General features: G+C 46.7%; 1 protein-coding gene across 1 annotated transcript in view; it reads right to left on the reverse strand.

Moving 5' to 3' along the window:
* Nucleotides 1-22,640, reverse strand: part of SDCCAG8 (SHH signaling and ciliogenesis regulator SDCCAG8) — a 1,463,224-nt gene that overhangs the window by 1,152,182 nt on the left and 288,402 nt on the right. The window lies entirely within an intron of this gene.

The following is a 22,640-nucleotide window of genomic DNA, read 5'->3' on the forward strand; positions in this document are numbered from 1 at the left end:
GGAAAGCGTTTTGCCCTGTACTACCAACAGAGGTCCTCACAGAATAGTACAATAGAGATGGAAAGCAACAGTTGCCCTACACTACCAATAGATGTCCTCACAGAAGAGTACACTGGAGATAAAAAGCTTGTTGCACTATACCAGTGGTTCTTAACCTGCGATCCGGGGACCACTCGGCATCCGCAAAGCCTACTCAGGAGGTCCACGACTTCTTAGAAAATTAAATATGAGTAGGTTAATAAAGTGTATATAACTAAAGGAGGAACATGTCAAATTAATTTTTTTAATTGTTCTGTAAATGTGAACGAATTTGAAACTGGAGGCTAAAATTACGTTGGCATCCTCAAATTGATTCATGTAAGCAGTGCAAGTGCATCAAACAGAGTGTAGCATGGGTAAGTGCATCAAACCGACCACAGCATGGACAATGGGTCACCTCAATTAACCTCTAACCTTCCCATTTAAATTTAGATTTTTTGAATATTTGTAAAAAAATATTTCATAATTTATGTATTTTTTTAATGTATGCTTGTTTCTGTATTTTTATATATTGTTTTGCGGTTCAAATAATCAAAATTGTTTACGCTGGGGTCCCCAGATTCCAATACGGACTCAGTGGGGGAGTCCCTGGACTCCAATAATGACTCGGTGGAGGCCCCTAGATTCCAATTATGATTCAGTGGGGGTCCCCGGATTCCAGTTATGATTAAGAGGGATTCTACAGAAGTCAAAAGGTTAAAAATCAGTGTCCCCTACTACAAACCGAGATCCTCACAGAGGAGTACAATGGTGTCATGGACATTCCTAGGTGTCTACTTACAATCTGGAGGAGAGAGTTATGCCAACTGCACACAACAGTGATATCTTGAGAAAATATATACAGCACTGATTTGCACCTAGGCACAAGTTTTCATAATAAAAAGTGCAATATATAAACACATGTACTTCTGCAAGATCATATTTGCCATGAACTGACTTCCACCATTATGCCTGACTTTTCTTTTTAGGAATGAGGCTGTGCACCCCAATGGAGAATAGCAACTGGACAACTATTCTGGAATGAATCAACCATCCCTTGATTTTTGCAAATAATGAATACATGTAATAGCAACACCAGTGTTTTAGGAAGAAAGTGCACAACTGCAAAGCCAATGTACTTCCTCAGTTTTTATTTGAGGTCCCTCTCAAGTCAGATAAAGTTGCTTGAAATGTCAAGTACAAAGCTCAGGGTGTGGCTTCAACCTAGAAATTTACATATACTTTCTTCATACTCTAAAGCCTTGTATTTGTTTTTCTAAAGAATAAATAAATATACCCATGTTGCTTGATAGTGATGAGTTAATATTACAACTTACAATAAATGTCTTGAGTGTTACAAAATAGTTGATGCCACTATTGTCATGACCTGGATTCTCCAGTCCTACTACCATGTTCTCATGACCCTTCTTAGGTCCCTTAAGTTGCTATTTACATGTGCGATTCCTGCGACTTTCAGATGATGCGGATTCTGTGTGTATCAACAGCATCATGCACTATTGCTGTGTGTATTAACAGCATCCATTTAGTTATCCCATTAAGGCTATGCCTAAAACAGCATTATGCTGCTGCATCAGCAGTCCCTGTAAGCAGCAGGTCGGTGTACCGGGTCTAGCTGCTTTAGTGGCTGCAGCTGTATGGGAGTAGCTCCTCTACGTCAAGAAAGTTCCTGTGGCAATTGACGAAACACCGGCAGCCCTCCAGGTTTCTGAGGTCTGCATAGTGGCAGGACAAGTCAGTTGCTCCACGAAAGTTGGGTGCAGCAGGCTGGCTGGCAAGTCAGTCATGCTCCTCAGTTTTCTGGTCAGCAGTCTTCTTTGTCCATAGAAATCAGATGTCCTGGTATCAGGGGTCCCCTAAATACTGACTTTAGGGGCTTAAGAGGAGTGAGAGGTAGTACCCAACTGACTACTTACCTCTGGGGTCACTACACCCCCTAGATGATCACTTCCTTTGGGGAGTTGACATCACCATGCCCCAGAATTCCTAATTCCACCACAGACAAAATGGTGGCACTTCTAAAGCAGTGTTCATGTCAGGCTTGGCCACCCTAGAGGCGTGCCCAGTCTGGCAGTGCAACACGCCTCCTCCATAGCTAATTTTCCTGCCTGTCCTTGTGTCAAATGGGCCTTGGTCCGGGCGGGGGGCATCCCCTCAACTCTGAAGGAAGCCAGATTTGCATACCAAAGGCAGTGGGCTCTCGGAAGCTCCCTACCTTGGAATGTGTTATAATCTATGTTCTTAGCATGCAGTCTTTTTAAGTGTGAGGTGTCATCAAATGGAATCCCGTGTGTCTGAGATTCCCGATTAAGCAGTGGATGCAATAAATGATTTATTTCCCAAGACCATTGCGACTGAAAATGGGGTTTAGTTTATCTCACAAGAAATTAGAGATTTCCTGAATGACCTGACTATCACTAATTTCTGCACTGCTCTCTATGCCCCCAAGCTAATAACTTAGTGGGAAAAAAAATCAACTGGTGAGGGCTAGTGTGCAGACTGCTCTGGACAAGGGATTACCACTTAAGTTCATTCTACGAGAAAAGTTATGGGCACATAGGAATGCACCTAATAGTGTGACAAGGATTTTTCCTTTCCAATCATTCAAGGGTAGAATGGCTGGATCCAAATTGAACCCTTGTGGTTGTGTCCAAGGAGGGCTGGAGAATCTGTTGTAACTGACAAGGTGCAAGCCAAGCAAGACAGGTTTAACCTGTTCTTTGGTCATGACGAGCTCAGCTCGTCATGACCACGCACGTTACTTGGAACGCTCGCATGCTGGGCTGATTCCCCTGCAGTGCTGAGCGTTCCATTGGAACGGGTGTGGCCATGACGAGCTCAGCTCGTCATGAGCACCGGAGCGCCGTAGGTCATGACGAGCTGTGCGCGCCCCCCCCCGCCCCCAGCACAGCGGGGGGAAACAGTCCCGCAGCGAAGGGGATAAAAAACACTGATGAAAAACACTGTGTGCGTCAGCGTGTGTGGAATGTTGATGATCTGATTTTTATTAAAAGGCCCGACTTCATGTCCTAAGGGAAAGTTCCAATTCATGGGACCTCAGAAGACTATAGAGGTAAAAAGGCACGTGAGGATACTGGAAGTGGGTGAAGTTTGGAGTATGTCACTCCTAGCGAGATTTTCAAGTGAGAAAAAGGAGGAATCTGCAGGGGTCTCCATGGGATCAACCTGAGGAAATAGGTGGTGATGATTGTAGCCCCAGGAGAAGTGTGCGTACCAGAAGACAACCTGTTCAGTTCAGGGATTATTTAACAAATTAGTTCAGAATGGATTTATCTGATTGGTGATTATCTTATAAGGGAACTGTCCAGGGTTACACTATTCATCATCATCCCTAACCCTGTGATTTGTGTTGATTCATATGTTCTTGGATCATGTATATTGTCATTGTTTTTATTGTTTTTCAGTTCGGAACTGAATTTCTACATCCTTGTTTTCCTGATAATGTCCCATGTTTTCTTGTCCCTTCCCTTTTCCTTCCTTTGTTAGGTTTCTTCTGGTTTAACCTTATGTAAATATCGTTCTCATGTTTGAGGAGGAAGATGTGTTATAACCTGTGTTCTTAGTCTTCTGCTGTCTCTTTAACTGTGAGGTGTCATCAAATGGAATCCTGTGTGATTGAAATTCCTAATGAGGTAGTTGAAGAGAAGATTACGGCTAGATATCTGTGTAAGGAGTTGGCTTGAGGTCGATGCAATAAATGATTTAATCATGTTAAGTGTGGGAGCACTTCTTTACAGAATGCTAATTTACCAGCCTTCCTGTGGAAGGAGGTGATAAGACCTTTACCCAGAGCAGGCAATGTGTCTGCCTTCTGAGAGCGGAGTTCTCACCTCCTAAGGGGTCAGAAACTCATCTGTGGTCGCCGGCTGGACAGGACCAATCAGCCAGCACAATAGAGGGCTGGTAGGTTTCAAGGGGTACATCTGGTTGCAGGTATTAATCAATCCATCACTGGAATCAGTGTGGGCTTATTAAAATGAGGTGTTTGATACTAAACACCATATGTCTTAGTGAAGTCATTATGTAACATGTTTTGACCAGTGCCCAGTACATATCTTAAGAGGCTTCCCTCTTCACTTTTGCTGTCAGTATTCGAACTGGCCAGCACAGGGGCATATCTGTTCAAACAGATATGCCCTCACAGGTAATATAGTGCACCCTGCCTTAGGGCTGTAATGTAAATATTACATGCAGTGGTAGGGGACATGGCACACAGGTGTCTACCATGTCGTGTTTTCACTGTTTGGAGCACCTTGTCAAGTAGCCTGCAGTCTATATGAGGTTGGTGTTGGGTCCCTTAGAGTGGCACAAGTATGCTGAAGCTCTTAGGGACCCTCTTTAGTACCTATGCCCTAGGTACCAGAGGTACCACTTACTAGGGACTTGCAGAGGTGCTAAAGGCCCGGTCACTTGGGGATCAAGTGACCTGTTGTCTTGTTTTGGGGAAAGAACACTGGCACTGAGGACCTGGTTAGCAGGAACCCAGTGCACTTCAGTCAAAATTGCATCAAATACCAAGCACAAAGTGTGTGTTTGTGTGTGTGTGTGTGGGTGGGGAGAAGAATTTTACGACGCCATGCATTCCATCCTTGGAACACTGACTTCCTCAAGGGTGCCTTCGGATTCCATGGAGTAGTGAGGTGCCCAGGCTAGGTTAACACCAGTGGGTCCGCCCACCCCAAATCAGCTAGGGCCCTCTGGATCCACCCTTTGATTCGGTCCAATGCCAACACAGGTGCCTTCTTCCACCCCAGCTTACTCCCATCCGGCGCCGTCCTCAGTGCCACTTGACGACAAGCCTATCATCATTCCTGACTCCGAGCCAGGTGCAACACAGCACTATTCAACATTGATGCCAGTACTGTCCAGGCCCTACCAACACCTGGACTCATAGCCCCTAGAAAGCCCCCTTCCCCATGAAGGGGGAGATGAGGAAGAAGGGGTTAGTACAATGGAGGAGGACCCTGATCCAGCAGAAAACTGGTATGAGGAGCCTGGTGACTCCAGCGGGTTGGCCATTTCCTCAGACTCTGACATGATTTCCCTCCTTTGCCTGGTTTCAGAGGAAGGCGCATCCTTTGCCACCGTAATGTCCCTGCACATTACGGTGGCAATGTGCAGGGACATTACCCCGCCCTAGTGGAGGTCCTTGACCTCCAGTTGCCGGCAGTCGAGGTCAAGACCAATGCCTTGAGAGAGGAGTTTCACCCAACAGCGGGTTCGGCTGTACCCTTTCTCCCTTTTAATAAATCGCTCATTAATGTTTTCCTGCGGGCCTGGGCCAAACCTTGCACAGGGGCCTCTGTGCACTGCATGAATGTCTGACGTCATTGTCCACTCACAGGAGACTATTTGTACAGGCCTCAACGCTTCCTCAGACTCTGACATGCTTTCCTCTCTAAACCCGGTTTCAGAGGAAGGCGCATCCTTTGCCACTGTGACACAAGGACAATGGAGGTTCTTGACCTCCAGCTGCTGGCAGTCGAGGTCAAGACCAATGTATTGAGCAAGACGTTTCACTCAGGAGCTGGTTCAGTTGAACCCTTGATCTGCTTTAATGAAGCCCCCACCAAGGTTTCCAGCAGGCCTGGGCCTCTGTGCACCACATGACAGCCCGATGTCATCGTCCAGCCCCAGAAGACCCAGCCTTCCTCTCCCAGTACTCCTCCAATGAGAGTCTGGGTGTGCATGCCTCAGCAGTCACGGTCAACCCATACGTGTTCCCTTTAACTCCACCTAAAGGGAATCCGGGAGGCTGGACACTTTTGGGAAGAGCATTTTCTCTTTCACCAGCCTTGCCTTGCGGTCAGTGAACACTGCTTGGCTCTTGGGCAGTTACTCCAGTTACTCCCATGGGCTATGGGACTCGGTTACACAGCTGCTTCCCAAGGAGGGCTGAGTTATCCATAACCAAGCCATAGTGGATGGTTGGAATGCACCAAAGTTTTCCATCAGATACGGGCCAGATACCAAGGATTCCATAGGCAGAGCCATGGCTTCTACGGTGGCGCTGAGGCACCACGCTTGTTTGCTGTCCATTAGTTTCTTCTGGGATTTCCAGACATCCTTGATCAGCATGCCCTTCGATGGCTCCCGCTAATTTGGCAACAAAGGTGAAATGACACGTGCGCTTTCAGGACAGCTGGGCCCCACCAGATCTCTTGGGGTTTCCCTTTCTGTCCAATCTCAGCAGCAGTCCTTTCGCCCATACTGCGGACATGGTCGGGGTACGTATGGGAGTCTGCAATACCAACTGTACCCACCTGTACACGACCTACCCAGCTCTTTTGTTGACTAATCACTGATCTCAAAGAGGATGCAGGAACAAAGCTAAGCAAGCTGTTCAATCCCCCACTCCTCCAGGGTGCAGCCATTAAGCCTCTTTAGTGGACCCTCCATCCAGCATAGCCATACCATCGATGGCAGGATCTGGCATCACCTGCCCCATGGGTCAGCAATTACCTCCGATGAGTAGATGCCTCACATTGTGCGGAAGGGGTACGCCCTCCCATTCATGGAAATCCCTCTGCCTTCACCACTATACCAAGACTGGCTGACGGTGACCATCTCTCATTGCTCCATCAGGAAGGGAAGGCTCCTTTGGCCAAAGTAGCCATGGAGATGGTGCCTGCAGCAGAAATAGGTAGTGATTGCTATTCCTGATTTTTCTGGTGCCGTAAGAACAGAGCACTTCATCCTATGCTCGATCTGCGCCCTTTAAATGTCCTACCAAAAGAAATAATCAAGATGTTCAAGTCTTGTCTGCCCTGTACCCTGGAGACTGGATGTTAGCTCTGGATTTGCAGAACGATTATTTTCACATCCCCTTCCTACACAGGCATTACCTGCGATTCATGGTGGGCCACAACCACTTTCAGTTTGATGTGCTCCCTTTTGGCCTCACCAGTGCAGCTCGGGTGTTCACGAAAATGATGGCGGTGTTTGCAGTTCATCTGCGGAGTCGGGGTTTCAGTCCTCCCCTATACCGATGACTGACTGCTGTATGTTGGCCTCGTCCCAAGCAGTCGTCATCCACCTCCAAACTACGGCAAACTTTTTGCACTCACTGGGGTTCACTGTCAACATTCTGAGGTCACACCTGGCTCCTCCTCAGATGCTCCCTTTCATCAGAGATATTCTGGTTACAGTACAGTTGTGCGCCTACCCTCCGGAGTGGAGAATCCAGGACCGTCAGGCTATGATCTTGATATTTCAGTTTCAATCCTGGATTTCGGTGAGACTGACTCTGAGGCTGCTGAGTCTGATCTCCTCCTGCATCCTGTTGGTAAAGAGGGATCTGCAATGGAATTTGAAGTCCCACTTGGTGCAGCACCAGGGGATCCTCTCCGACCTGGCGCAGATTTTGGACGAGATTGCAAAAGATCTGCAGTTGAGGCTGATGAACTGTGACAGGGTCAACGGCAGACTCCTCTCTCTTTCCCACCTAAATCGGGCATCTGGGAGAGGTGGAAATATGAGAACTCAGGTCTCTGGTGGACTCTTGGTTTCATATCAATCTTCTGGACCTGAGGGTGACCAGCTTGGCAATGAAAGCCTTCCTTCCATCCATTAAAAGAAGGCTGGTTCAGGTAATCATGGACAATACCACCGCCAAACAAGGCAGGGTGAGGTCATGAACCCTGTGCCAGGCGGCTTTGTCCTATGGACTTAACTGAACACTTTTCTGGTGGTACAGCACCTGGCAGGCTCCTTGAACACCAAGACCAGCAAACTCAGCCATCGCTGCCTTGAGGATCATGAATGGCAGCTACATTTGATGTAGCACGAAGGTCTTTTCCAAGAATGGGGAGAAACTTGGCTCAATCCGAGAACAACCAATATCAGCACTTCTGCATGTTGGAGTTTCCAAAGCAGCTCTTGCTTTGAGACACATTCCGCCTCGAGTGAAACTCGGGACTCCTGTACATTTTCTAGCAGATACCACTATACCCCAAGTTCTCAAGAGGATCAGCACCAATCAGACTCCGGTCATCCTAGCGGCTCCGGTTTGAGCAAGGAGAATATGGCATCCTGAACTCCTGCGCATGAACATCAGTCCTCCGATCAGGCTGCCCTTTCAGGATATCCTGCCGCAGCAACAGGACCGGCTCCTGCGCCCGAACCTGTGCATGCTTCACTTTCATGAATGGAGATTGAGTGACGACGGCTGAGAGTTTTCGAACTTCTTCCCGAGGTTTATGATGTCATCTTGGCGTCCAGGCAGCCTTCCACTAAAACCTGCCTGTTTTTAGGATGAGTGTGGTAGTTGGTAATATCCTTTATTTGTGTCTATGTAAATGTAATGTCCAATCAAACTGTAAAACATGCTTATGTCATAGTTAGAATGTAGTGATGTAACTTAGAATGTTAGAGCTTGGTGTATTGTGGGGAGAAGGCGGTTGGTTTCTGGAGAGTCGGGACGTTTGCCCAGCTGCTCCGGTGGGTCTATGGTTTGAGGAATTAATAAACCTTTCTTTGACCACAATATCCGCCTCATCTCTATCTTTACATTGGCGACGAGGGAAATGGTTCTACTAGACCCACTGGATTGATCGGCAAATTGAAATTTTTCGGTGATTTTTGCCACCGGTTACCGGAGAATCGAGCCCAAGACTCTTTCTTTCATCTGATAATTTTTCTACACTTCAGCTGAATTCTACGAATTTTCCAGGTACTGTTACTCTCTTTTGTCCTAAACTGGGAGTCTCCTACCTGCTTCGTGGGATCCGTTAACTTCGTTAACTTCAAATCGAGCCCGGAGTTCCAGCGCGTGAGTAATCGCCACTGCTTCTGACAGCGTCATCATTGGCTCCCACTGTGCGTTTCAGCGTTGCGTCCGTGACTTGATAACGTCACTATGCTGCTTCCGCCATTTTGTGGGTGTTTGCTGTTTGTTTGCGTTTCAGTGACGTCATCACGTGCTCACGTTGGGCGGCCATTTTGTGTAATTCACCGAGGATCATACCAGCTGCCTCGCATTACTGTCCGGCTGTCACTAACGGTGAGACGCTTAATTATCTTCAAGTTTCTCCGGTCGACTTCAACGTCAGCAATAAACATACGCACGCTTCTGTGCTCTTGCTTGTTAGCGCATTTTCAGTGATGCGCACACTTTCATCTTAAGTCATTTCTGTCTAAGCCTTTTGTTGCTGCATGGCTCATACCACTTTCTTCATTTGCGCATTTTCAGTGATGCGCGCCCTTTGACATCTTACTTTAAATTCAAGGTGTCACTTCGTGTGCTGTTCCTAACCAGTGATGTGCACACTATAACATTCTTATAATAGCGCGTCTTCAGTGATGCGCACACTTTAATTACAAATTATAAATTCAAGGTGTTACATCGTGTGCTGTTCCTAACCAGTGATGCGCACACTATTACATTCTTTTAACAGCGCGTTTTCAGTGATGCGCACACTTTAACAATTTGATGACTTTTACTTAAGTACATGTTCAGTTTTATGCTCAATTTAATTGATGTGCTGGTCTTCCGTAGTAGTAGCTATTTCTGTGATTGGCACATTGTTTACTCCTGCAGTTTTTTTTTCTGAGTAATTCTGATTTAGTTCCTGTTACGAACACGGTCTCTTTGATTTATAATTCCTTAGGAGGTGTGTGCCACTACTAACTTTATCTCTTTATTCAGAGTTTCAGAGACTTGTAACATGGCTAATGCTCAAATCTGCAATCAGCCCACAATTTTTCTACAAATTCCAGGTAAGCCTAAATTGGAATGGAAGAAATGGTTTGAAAGTTTCGAAAATTATATTGTGGCTATCGATGGGTCCAAATTCCCAGCTGAGAGATTAAAAGCCATTTTGTTCAGTTTTTTGGGTTCTGCAGCTATTGAGATTTTTAAAAACTTGATTCCCATTCCTCCACCCAGTGGTGGTGGTGATGGTTGGAACATTTATAAGGAAGCAGTAGCCAGACTCGAAAAACAGTTTCAGGATGAGCCTAATGTTCTTATTGAAAGGCACGCATTTCATAAGAGGAAACAATTTCCTGATGAAACAATTGAGGAATATGTGGCTGCTTTAAGAGTGCTAGCTGCTAATTGTGACTATGGGGCAACTGTGGATTATTGTATTAGGGATCAATTGATTTTTGAATGTGAGTCAAAAAAGGTCCAAGAAAGACTTCTGGCTTGTCGAAATCCTACATTAAGCGAAGCTGTTGATCTAGCAAAAGGGATTGAAAGATCCATTTTATCTTCTAAAGTCATTTCTGCTGAGAATGCTAAGTCTTTCAACTCTTCATCTTCTGCTTCATCGGTATGTGCTGTGCAATTGTCCAACAGAGGAAAGTCTAATTCTAAACAGGTTTCTGTCAATAAATCTGCCTGTTATAGGTGTGGTTCCAAAGCACATCTAGCCAACAATGTCAACTGTCCTGCTGTAAAAAAAAAGATGTGTAAATTGTGGGAAAGTTGGCCACTTTTCTTCTGTTTGCCATGCACCTAGGAGGGGTTCTAGTTCTTCAAGCTCAAGTGTCAATAATGTTGACGTTGTTGAAGAAGACTTACAGAACATGTTGTTAACCATTTATGACTGTGTTTTTGACTATTCTGTAAACAATGTCAGTTTTCCATTTAAAGCACCGTTAGGCATGGTTTTAGTTGGTGATATTTCTTTTCAAGCCATGGCTGACTCTGGCTCACCGATCACCATCTTGTCTGATGTGTTTTTCAGGGACAATTGGAAAAATGTTGTTCTCCATAAATCTGACATCAATCCCAAAGCATTTGGGAATTTCGATATTACCATGTTAGGTTACTTTGAAGATTCCCTTGAGTTTGAGTCTAGGAAAATTTTCACCAAAATTTATGTTGCCATTGATGGTAAGAATTTGGTTGGGTGGTTTGATTTAGGAAGGCTGGGGGTAATTTTGTGTCCTGGTTCTGATCGTCCCCTGCAACTCAGAGAATTTGATGTGAATTATATCTACATGGACAAGTATAGTTTAGATATGATTATAAAGAAACATGCTAATGTGTTCAAAAATGTGGTAGGTCAAGTGAAAGGTTATATGCATAAAATTAAGCTAAAGAAGGATGCCATTCCCATTCAACATAAAGTGCGTGTTGTTCCTCTGGGTATTCGTGAGAAACTGAAGGTCCATCTAGACAAGTTATGCTCAGAGGGCATCATTGAGACTACTGATAGTTCTGAATGGGTGTCGGCCATAGTTTTGGCACTTAAAAAGAATCAAGATTTGAGGCTATGTGTAGATTTGAGGTCCCTTAATAAGAACATTGTCGTTGACACGCATCCGTTACCTCGCATTCAGGATATGCTGTCAGCGGTCAATGGTGCCAGGTATTTTTCTATCATAGACCTCAAATCTGCATACCATCAGGTACCCCTGGATGATTCTTCGAAAGATCTTACCACTTTTACTACTCCCTTTGGGTTGTATAGATTTAAAAGAATGCCATTTGGGCTGGCATCTGCAGCCAGTGTTTTTCAAAAGCTCATTGAGAATTTGTTTCAAGGCATCACTGGTGTTCAGTCATTCCAGGATGACATTTTAATTTTTGCCGAGACTTGTGAACAACACAATGTTATTCTCAACAAAGTTCTTAATATTCTTGGTAGTAAAGGCATGACTGTCAGCAAAGAAAAGTGTAAATTCCTTGTTGAAGAACTTAATTACCTTGGGCACAAAATCACGGCCGATGGCATTTTTCCAAAAGAAGATTTAGTCAACACTTTAGATAACATCAGTACACCCCAGGACAAAGATTCTTTGCGCTCTTTCTTAGGTTTGGGAGAGTACTATTCAAGGTTTGTGAAAGGGTACGCTTTAGTGGTGGAGCCTCTTAGACAGCTTCTTAGAAAGGGTGTTCAGTTTATTTGGGACAAGAGCCATGATGAAGCTTTTGTCAATGTAAAGAAGCTTATTTCTAAAGCACCGGGTCTTAAAACCTTCAATCCTGAGGGCAAATCCTTCGTCACTGTGGATGCCAGTACTGTTGGCCTCGGCGCTGTTTTTTCTCAAATGGTTGAGGGTAGAGAGAGAGTAATATCTTTTATTTCAAGAGCTATTCGGGGTGCTGAAAAGCATTACAGCACTATTGAAAAGGAGGCCTTAGCGTGTGTCTGGGCCGTTGAAAAATTCAAGAGTTTTCTGTGGGGGAGGCCTTTTGTACTTGTCACGGATCATAAACCGCTGGTATTTATGATGGATGGTGTGAAGAGCGGCAAAGCATCTTCTAGACTGGTGAGGTTGATTGCCAGACTTCAAGAATACAATTTTGAAACGCAGCACATTCCTGGTGGGAAAAATTTCACCGCTGATTGTTTGTCCAGGCTTCCTCCCAGTGAGGAAGACAACAATGATATTTTGGATGAACATGAATGTGTAGTGGCACTGGTCGATGCTGTGAGTACGTTTGAATCAGGCATTTCAGAGGAAAATTGGATTGAGGCCATGGACAAGGATCTGGTACTCAATAGAGTTAAACATTTTGTAGGTAATGGTTGGCCTCCTATTAGGAATTTGGAAGAGTGTTTAAGGAGTTTTGCCCAGGTTGCTGATGAGCTTAGCATTGAAGGGAATATTTTGTTGCGTCAACACTTGTTTATTCCTCCTGATGGTTTAAGGAGTAAACTCATCAAGCTTGCTCATGTTGGTCATCCTGGTGTTTCTGGTACCAAGAAGATTCTCAAGAACCACTATTGGTGGCCTGGTATGGATGCTGGTATTGAGAAGGTCATTGACAACTGTTCCGTTTGTGTCAGAGCAGATAAGCACTGGAAGGTTTCAACCCAACCTTTGTCTCTTAAAGAAGGAGCTGTTGGCCCTTGGGATAGAATTTCTATTGATTTTTCTGGCCCCTTTGAATGTCTGGGAAGGGAGAGAAGATTCTCCATTGTATTGATTGATAATTTTTCCAAATGGATATATTACACCTTTGTGGAACATCCCAATACTGATTCTGTTATTGATTTTTTGAATTTTGTTTTCAGTTTGGAGGGTGCTCCAAATTTCATTTTATCTGACAATGGGGTACAATTTGTTTCCAGGAAAATGAAAGGATTTTTGGAAAAGTTCGGAGTAAAGTCTGAAACCACTCCTTTGTATTGTCCCAGGGCCAATGGCCAAGTTGAAAGGGCCAATAGATTTATTAAGGAGGGCATTCAGGCTGCCTTAGAGAGCAAGTTGGATGTATTGCAATTCTTGAAGGAGAAATTATGGAGTTACCACATCACTCCAAATTCCTCCACGGGTTTTTCTCCCTATCTATTGATGAGGGCAGACAAGCTAAATCTGTTTTAAGGCCCAACTTTGTTAAAGATGTTGGGGAGGAAGTTAACATGAAAGTTATCATTGATGAAGTCAAACAAAACATTCTAGAGTCTCGCATTGCTGGTAAAAGTTATCATGATGCTTCTCTCAAGTCCAAAGATAAATGCATCAAGGTTGGTGATTGGGTACGTGTGGTGAAACCTACTATATCTTGCAAAGGTTCTTCCAAATTTTCCAATCCGTCTCAGGTTGAAAAGGTAACTGAGTCTGCTGTTCTGCTGGCTGAGAAGGGTTGGTGGAGCAAGGGTTCAGTTATTCTTCTTAAACCTGGGCAAGAACGTTTTTTTGCCAAAGATGAGGATGGTGGTTGCACTTGGAATGACCTTGGTTGTGGAGAGAAGTTTCATGCTGCTGATGTGGCTGATGTGTTCTCTGATGACTCTGCTCACGATGCTGGCACTGGAACTGTTGTTTCTTCAGAGAGTTCCAGTGTTTGTGAGGGTGGTTCCAATCTTCAGGAGTCTATTGAAATATCTCCTCAGGTTGATCATTTACCCCTCAAGAGGATTCCTAAAGTTCCTAAGAAATTTGACGATTACATCTTGGATGTTTGATTTATTTCATTCTGTTACTTTTGTAAAAAGAGACATGTGGTAGTTGGTAATATCCTTTATTTGTGTCTATGTAAATGTAATGTCCAATCAAACTGTAAAACATGCTTATGTCATAGTTAGAATGTAGTGATGTAACTTAGAATGTTAGAGCTTGGTGTATTGTGGGGAGAAGGCGGTTGGTTTCTGGAGAGTCGGGACGTTTGCCCAGCTGCTCCGGTGGGTCTATGGTTTGAGGAATTAATAAACCTTTCTTTGACCACAATATCCGCCTCATCTCTATCTTTACAATGAGTTTGTGGCCTGGTTATCCTCACATCATGTGGACACCATTTCTGCATGATGTTTGTTTAATCCCTGGCCCAACAGGCTTTAACATGGGTACTGTTAAGAGTTATTTGTCGGCGACTTCGACTTTCCTGTGGTTGCCCTACCAACCTTCCCTGTTCAAGTTACTTGTTGTGACTCGTTTTCTAAAAGGTTTACAGCACTTATTTCCTCCTACCCCCTTTTTGATGCCACTACGGGACCTCAATCTGGTCATCACATTTCTCACGTGGCCCTTGACTCTCAAAATGGTCTTTCTGGTGACCATTACATCAGCCATGAGGGCCAGTGAGATTCAAGCTCTGTGAGTTCATCCTCCATTCGATATTACACACTGGTCAAACACTGGTTTTACTTGGCTCAGTGTTTTTGGTATGGAAGAAACTGATGTCAGTGCCCCGGATCAGTTCTTATATGGCCACCACAATGTCACTTCTGATGTGGACGACAGCATTGCAGACTCAACCGACGCCACCTACCGGAGCACCGAGGTACTGCTCAAATTTTATGGATCCAGTTTGATGCCTACGAAATATTCTAAGCTGAGGAATATGCAGTTAGATAGAGTCTCCACCAGAAAAAGCATTACCATAGATATGTAACTTATTTGTTTTGCCACAATGTAATGCTTTTGCCTTTGTTCTACGGGTATATGTCTCTCTGGCACCCTATGTCAGTCTTTTTTTGTATGACCAAGGATCATCTTTAAAATAAAACAGTTAGGACTTCAGGATGAAAGATCCATGAATTCATTCATTCATTGATAACTTTATTTCGCCACCACGGGCCATAAAAGTGCAGCTAAAATACATACATACAATGCACAGAAGATAAGTAAAACAAATAACATATCCAGTGAAATTGAGACATATAAAATTGAATTAAACAATTAGTAGTTATCCGGATGTGCAATGAATACAATATTATAATTGCACATGGTCTTTACAAAAATTTTCTTCGTCTGTGCCACATACCAATTAGGAACCGTGAGACAGCAAAGACAATTGGGGGATGGGTGTCATACTTTAAAACCCTGCACGCTTGGGCATATTGTCTGAAGCCTAGGTTTCTACAAAGTGGAATCAGCCAACATTTCCTTATGGTCTGATAAGCAGGACAAAAGAACAGGACATGGAATACATCCTCTAGCTTATATTTACATGCCGGGCACACAATATTCTCTGTATTAGCCCATTTACTGGAGAATGCTCTGAGTGGGAGACTGCCAATTCTAAACTGTATATAGAGTTTCCTCGCAAGTGGGGGATGGATTACGTCCAAGAAATCCTCCTTTTTAGATTCTGTTTTTACTTGGAGGAACTCTACTGTTAATCTTCCCACTGTAGTGCATCTATGGAGAGATAATAGGTTATGGCGCCTAAAGTGGTGGAGCAGGGCTGTCTTGGATATCCCTGGACAGGTTTCTTCGGGATTGTCCCACAGCTCCGGTAAGCCAATCCTATTACTAATACCTTAATATGTAAGAGCCACAGAATGTTCTTAGTTCTTAATGTAGCCCAAACCTCCAAGAATTCTTTTTTATAGGAGACTAGTTCGGGCACAGACCATAATCTCTTCCAATACATCAAGGGCCGTAATGCTACTGCCTCCTCTATAGGATCTAGTCCCAAGTCCATGCGTAGGGGAACAAGCAGTGTACTGACTGGTAAGCCCAGTAAATTCCTCATGAAGGTGTGTTCTACCTTCATGAGGCTGGTTGTTCTTTGGTGTCCCCATAGTTCCGCCCCGTACATAGAAGCCGTTCTGGCCTGAACTTTATAAATTTCTATGACCGGGGCCGCTGGCTTGAATTCAGAAATTCTGTGCACTTTTCCAATTCCACCCGCCATTTGAGATAACCTAACGGCCGCCTTTACAGACTGGAAACCCCAGTCAAGATGTTCTGTCAAAGTGATGCCTAGGTTCTCAAAGATCTTAACTCTTTCCAAAGGAGTTCCATTCAAAAGTGGATTTGGGCGGGTCTGCCTTGGGGGATTAAGAATCATAAACTTAGGGGGGCGTTGCCAACAGCATGGCTGGTTAGGACGTGCTACCGCGGAGCTCCCAATGAGCTGCTTCAAGATCCGGCGATACACACAGTCCTACTATCCTAAAGATATGGTAGTGGGTCCGCAGGTTTCCTACAACACAAAGGGACGAGAAACTTGAAGAATCTCTGCTATCCGGCGGAGAAAACCGCTCCGGAATCACTCGCTCGTGAGCCCGACTACACCAAGATGGCGGCCGTCGATGCCGGGCCGAGCTGGGCACGGTAATGCCCTGATCCTTGCCCCGTTGTTCAAGGCTGCCACGCGTGGGGGACACAACGAAGAGCCTACACGCCTTGCGCGGACCCTGGAGGCGCCCTCCCTGAGGATACCGGGCGCTCGGCACCAAGAGAGACCTGCACAAAGATGGCACCCGGAGGCGCGATAATGTTCCAGCGGCGCTAAAAGGCTCGATCCCGGTCCCTGCCTTGAAAACGTCGGGAGAGTGGTGGCGGCAAAGGGCCTGGCGGAGCACTGCCACACTCCAGAATAACACTGCGAGACACCCTCTCAGCGGCAGCGGAGCATACTGGAGGTACGGGCTCTGGAGTAGGCAAAGGGGCGGCCTGCCGTACCTAGAAACCTACACACCTGACTGAGGGAGGGCAGCGGCCTCTCTTCTACCTGAGATCAGCACACGTTTGGCTCCTAGCGGACAGCGGGGTCCGAGAGAGGGACCGGCAGACAACTCTCATCAGCGACGAGACTGCCGTAATCCGAGGTGAGACTGGCAAGGCCCCGGGACCTCCGCAGGAGACGCAGCGCCACGACGGGCCCACTCCTGAGGGCCTGGATCCGGATGGGCGGCGGGGGTCTACGAGGGGAGGCCTAGAGGCATCAGACGACAGCCACATACAGGTGGCCGCAGTACAACAGAGTGGCCGGCTGCCCCCCTCCGCCGAGTTGGCCTGCCCCGGGACTGCGACCGAAAGCACGGAGAGCGTCGGGGAGGTCATAGAAGGCGCTACCTGGTCCCCACAAGGCTGCCCATCACCTGGGCACCCCTAGGAGACGCCAATCAACGACAGCGCTAAGAGACAACGTAGGGGTGCGGAGAGCCAGAGTCACAAGATCAACAGCCGGAGGTGAGGGGTCTTGGGGACGCGAGAGACCCAGAGCCGCTTAAGTTTGGCGCAGCCGCCCAGCCGGTGCCGAGCACGAGAGAGACCCATCCGGAGGAGAGAAGACGCGCAGGAGGGTGTGATGGGGAAAAGAGATCCGGTACTCAAGCCTGCGAGGCAGGAGACTATGGATAATTATGCCACGGCCCGTCCACAGAAAGAGGTCCCCTCGGTGACAACTGGCGCACGTTCGGACACGCAATGCTCCTAGAAGCGATACGAGCGTCCAGAACGGATATACAAGACTCGAGGGCAGCCTTGGAGGTCAAAATAGGCTAAGTGGGCTCGGAGGTTCTGCTCCTGCGTCAGGATTTCCTGTACCTAACGGAGAGGGTGACCACTGCGGAGACAAGGATAGGAGAAGCGGAAGACTCCCTCAGCACATTGCGGAAGGACATGGCGGAGCTTCGGGCATCACACCGGCCAATTGCTATGGAAAGTGGATGACGCGGAAAACAGAGCGCGACGCAATAACCTCCGCTTTGTGGGATTTAGAGAAGGCATCGAGGGGGGCGGACATGACAACCTTTTTGCACTCCTGGTTGAAGAAGACGTTCCCACAGGCGCAATTCTCGAACTGTTTCATCATTGAGCGAGCACACAGAGCGCTGTTGGCGAAACCACCGGAGGGAGCGAGGCCGAGACCGGTCATCGCGCGGTTCCTGAACTTTGCAGACAGAGACCTAATACTCAGAGAGGCCAGACAGCTGGGAGAGATACGGCTAGAAAATACAAACATAATGATCTTTCCAGATTACAGCCAGGAGGTCCAGAAACAACGGTGCTCCTTCGACACGGTAAAGGCAAAGCTGAGAGACCTACACATGACGTACATATTGCTGTTCCCGGCAAAATTGAAGGTAATGTTCGAGGGCAAGTCACATTTCTTCAACCGACCGTAAGAGGCCTGGCAGTGACTTGAGGAACGTCCTATACTTAGAGGGGCGGTAGATGAAGGCCGCCGCATAAGGGACGAGATGGCAGCCGCGAATTTTAGGAGTAGCCCTCCCAAGACTCAAAGAATCAAAAAGCCACGAACAAAGAGATGTACGCAGACCACACCATACCCAGGAACCGACATCTCGGGACGAGGAAGACGGAACTCGATATCCTCAGCGGGGAAAGCAGTAATGGCGTCTGGATCTAGATTCAGCTGCCTGGCCAATCACAAGACTTCGGAGGGGGACGATGAATCGGAGGGACGGACATCGGGAGCAGAGGAAATAGAAAGACACTCATTACATCCCCTAGAGACTGCTATCTGAGAGCTTGAGAAAGAAATGCCCGGCCAGATGGAAGATCTGGGCAATGGGACACAGGACTCACACTCCTGATGGGAGCCAGGACTGGCACCAGAGAAAGCAGCTCACCGTTGAGGGGGCACGCAAGTTACATACCCCCCTTTTTTCACCTTTAGTTTGTAATTTATTCTATGCTATGTTCGTTCACATGTTGGGCTCATCGGGCGAGGGTGGGAAGCTCAACAGCTAGGCAAATTCCACCTCTAGGTTGAGTGGGGGGGACATAGGGGAGGGCGACAGGCCTACTCCGCCAGCAGTCTTGGTTCTGCGGAAGTTGAAACTGAAGGGGGGAGGAGGTGGGGTGGGGGGTGCGGGGGGCAGTTATGGATGTTTCCAGTTAGCTGGGGGGGTGGGACAGGAGCCAGGTTGGGGGTTGGACAGGGCAGTGGGAGGGGAGGGAGTTGGGAGAGGGAGGGGGGGACAATCATGTTACGGTGGCCGCACATTTCAGTACTCCAGACGACACCTTCACACACAGGTGACCGACTACACCATGCGACACACACTCCAGAATGGCGGGTGAGCACGTGGGACAATGCAGGGACCGGTGGGGATTCAGTGTCCTGACGTGGAACGTTAATGGGCTTGGCAGCAAGATTAAGAGGGGGTTGGTGAATTCATACATTAAAAGGCTGCACCCCGACATAACACTGTTGCAGGAAACCCATCTTAAAGGGACTAAATGTGCCTTTTTGGCCAGGGGTCAGTACAAGGTCTGGGCACACGCAGGATACACCACGGACTCGAGAGGGGTGGCAATTATTATTAAAAAGACTACACCGTTCTGTATAGCCCAAACATGGACAGACCCGCAGGGGACATATGTAGGAGTTAAGGGGACTTGGAACAGATGCGCGTACACAATACTTTCAGTGTATGCCCCTCCAAAACTACAGGCCAATACGCTCAAGAAAGTGGCAGAGATACTCCTAGACGAGTGTCGTCCGCAAACATCAATGCGGGCACCCGACCAGAGGCTAGCCTAGGGGTGTCATTATCCTTTACTCCAAGGAGATGGTCTACTAGCCCGTTTATATAAAGACAAAATAAGATGGGGTCCAGGACACACCCCTGGCGCACCCCCTTCTTCACTGGGAAGCGGGCCGACAGTTCTCCGTACCTCCCACACCTTACTTGAGCATAGTTATCAGTGTGGAGTCTAATTAGCACATTCAATAAGTAAATGGGTAAGCCCAGATCAAGTAATACTCTCCACAACTTGTCCCTCGGCACTAGATCAAATGCGGCCCGCAGGTCGATGAGGTAGAGGCTGCCACCCTCCACTCTCACCATGTTCCAAAACAATACCTGAAGCCTAAATATCTGGTCTAGGGTTGAGACACCCAGCCAAACCCAGCCTGCAGAGTGCTCAGAGTCTCATTTTCCTCTTTCCACCCCTGAACTCTGTCTAAAATAATCCTTCCCATCAGTTTTTGTGTGGTATCTATCAAAGTGATAGGCCTATAATTAGACGGCATTAGGGGACAGCCTTTCTTATGGATAGGGACTATCTCCGCTCCACGCCAGGTATCAGGCGGGTCCATGCCCTTAAGTATTGCATTAAATAGAACACCCAAATATGGTGCCTAAATTTTCGGTTGAGACCGAAATAGATCCCCTGGCAGCTTATCTAGGCCGGGCGACTTGTTAGGTAGGATTTTAACTATTGCAGTTTCAACCTCGCTTAACGTAATATCCAAGGACCCCTCCAGTCGATACTCATGGAGGGGTCCTGGGGTAAAAGGCGAGGGTTCCTCTTCACCAGAATATGCATATAGAACTCCGAAATGGGTTTCCCAGACCGCAGCTGCAATGTTTGGTATGGGAGCTGATCCACCCTCACTCACCCCAGAGCTGACAATAGCCCAAAATGATTTAGAGTCCTTACGTGAGAGTGCTGATCTTAGATCTTCCCATCTATTTGCCTCCCAATCTTTCTTTTCCCTATTAATGACCTGGTTATACTTCAGCCGGCATTGCTTAATGCTTAGTTTTTCCTTTGCTTTTATTGTGGTTAGCAAGTCTTTTTTTGCTTTCCGACAGGTGGCGTTGTACCAGGGATGGGTTACAACTGGGCTTGCCTTCTTCCTTCCCTCGGGATAGAACACATCAGACAGTTTAACAACCAACTGCTTATGAATTTCCAAGGGCCTGATCTAAGAATCTTGCTGGGAGTACTTCCCCGTCTCTCCCATTTCTATCAGGTGTGGTAGAGCCTGCTGATATATACCGGCAAGTTTTGTTGGAGAGCCCTGCAAGTAAGACCATTTAACGCTCCGCCTGTTATCAGTTAGCCGGAGAGGCAATTGAGCAGCATTGGGCTCGGGGACAGGGTTGGACAACCCAAAACTCCCGGATTTCAAAGTCAAGACCAGGGCATTGTGGTCACTGTTTTTCCTGGGGTATACCCTGAAATCCAGGACCTTATCCCAATGCCTAAGTTCTACCATTATGTAATCAATAAGGTAATTTTGCCCTTCTCTGTTGAAGGTTGATAGGCCCGGTCTGTCTGATTTTGTTCTCCCGTTGCACGCCCTCAAAGACAATGAAAGGGAAAGAGAATTAATTTGGAGAACTAACGGCGTCCATGCTCTAACAGGTGGTATCTGTGGGTCTGGGATACACCAGTACTGATCCTCATCAGCTAATCCTTCTAAATCTATACTGCTGAGAGGCTCAAATTGGCAATTGAAGTGCCCGCCTACTATTAGGACAACTGTTGATTCAAGGGTCAAAATGAACTGCCTTAGAATATCAACAGTTCCAGATTCTTGCCCACTCTGCGTAGGCCTTGAGTAGACATTAAGTAGGGCAATATGTGTGGAATCTGGAAGCGTTAGAAGGACACATTGGACATCGGGTGAGTTAGTTGGTATTTGGGCTGCTTTGGCACCCAGGTGTGTACCCACCCAGGTGGTTAAACCCCCGAGGGTCTGCCCCTGCCCCGTGTTGTAGCCAATATATTAAAAGTGGCAAAAACCGACCATCATGGTCTCTTCCAGTGCCCACGTCTCCTGCATTAGGCAGATATCATACTTTTCTATATACAGTCCCCACTCAGGGGAAGATAGTTTGCTTCTAATCCCTGCCAAATTCCTGGACAGAATTTTAACATTACCACCCGTTACCCTAGCCCTAGTTGCATCTAATACTCTCATTGAACTGGTTTCCCCATCATGGGATGCTTCACCCAGTTCTTCCTCTCTAGTGTACATTAGCCGCTTATTCTCTTGAGTTCTTTCCTTTGCCCCTCCCTTTAGCAACTCAGCTATAACCCCACCTGCCTCCACCTGTATCACAGGGAGAAGGGCTCCAGAATGTGCGGTCACATGGTCCCTCCCCTTGATCTGCCCCGCATTAGCCCTGGATGCCACCCTGCCACCTACGCCCTCTTGTTGGGTGTTTATAGGGGTATGGGGAGTATTAACATCAGCATTACTACCCACTCTCGCTAGTTGTGGGCCCTGAACATCGATAGTTGAAAATGTAGGCAATTGGCTCCCAGGGCGTCAATCCACTTGATCTAAGGTACTGAACCTATTGCTTTGAGGAAACAGCGGAAGTATAGGGGTAGATGTGTATGCACCCTTCCAATTAGTTGCCCCCGATTGGTCTCTATGGCGAAACATGTTCTGAACCCCCCAGGTCTGCCCACCTCTGTTTTGACTGGAATCCGGCTGAGGGGCGGGATAAAAGTAGGATAGGTGTAGCGGTTGGATTTGCGTTTCAGACCGAGCTGGAGCCCCATTACAAATATATTCCACAGCACAAATATTCCTGAAATTAATTATCACACAATCTCCCGGAATAGTTTTTGCCTTGGCCCCACCCAATCTACTTGTCTTGCAAACAGTATTTTGCCAGAAACCTGTAAGAGAAGTGGCCTATTAAGGTAGAGCCACTGCATACATTTGTTTTTGAGCT

This window comes from Lissotriton helveticus, chromosome 6, assembly GCF_964261635.1.
Source record: "Lissotriton helveticus chromosome 6, aLisHel1.1, whole genome shotgun sequence".
Classification (NCBI taxonomy): Eukaryota; Metazoa; Chordata; class Amphibia; order Caudata; family Salamandridae; genus Lissotriton; species Lissotriton helveticus.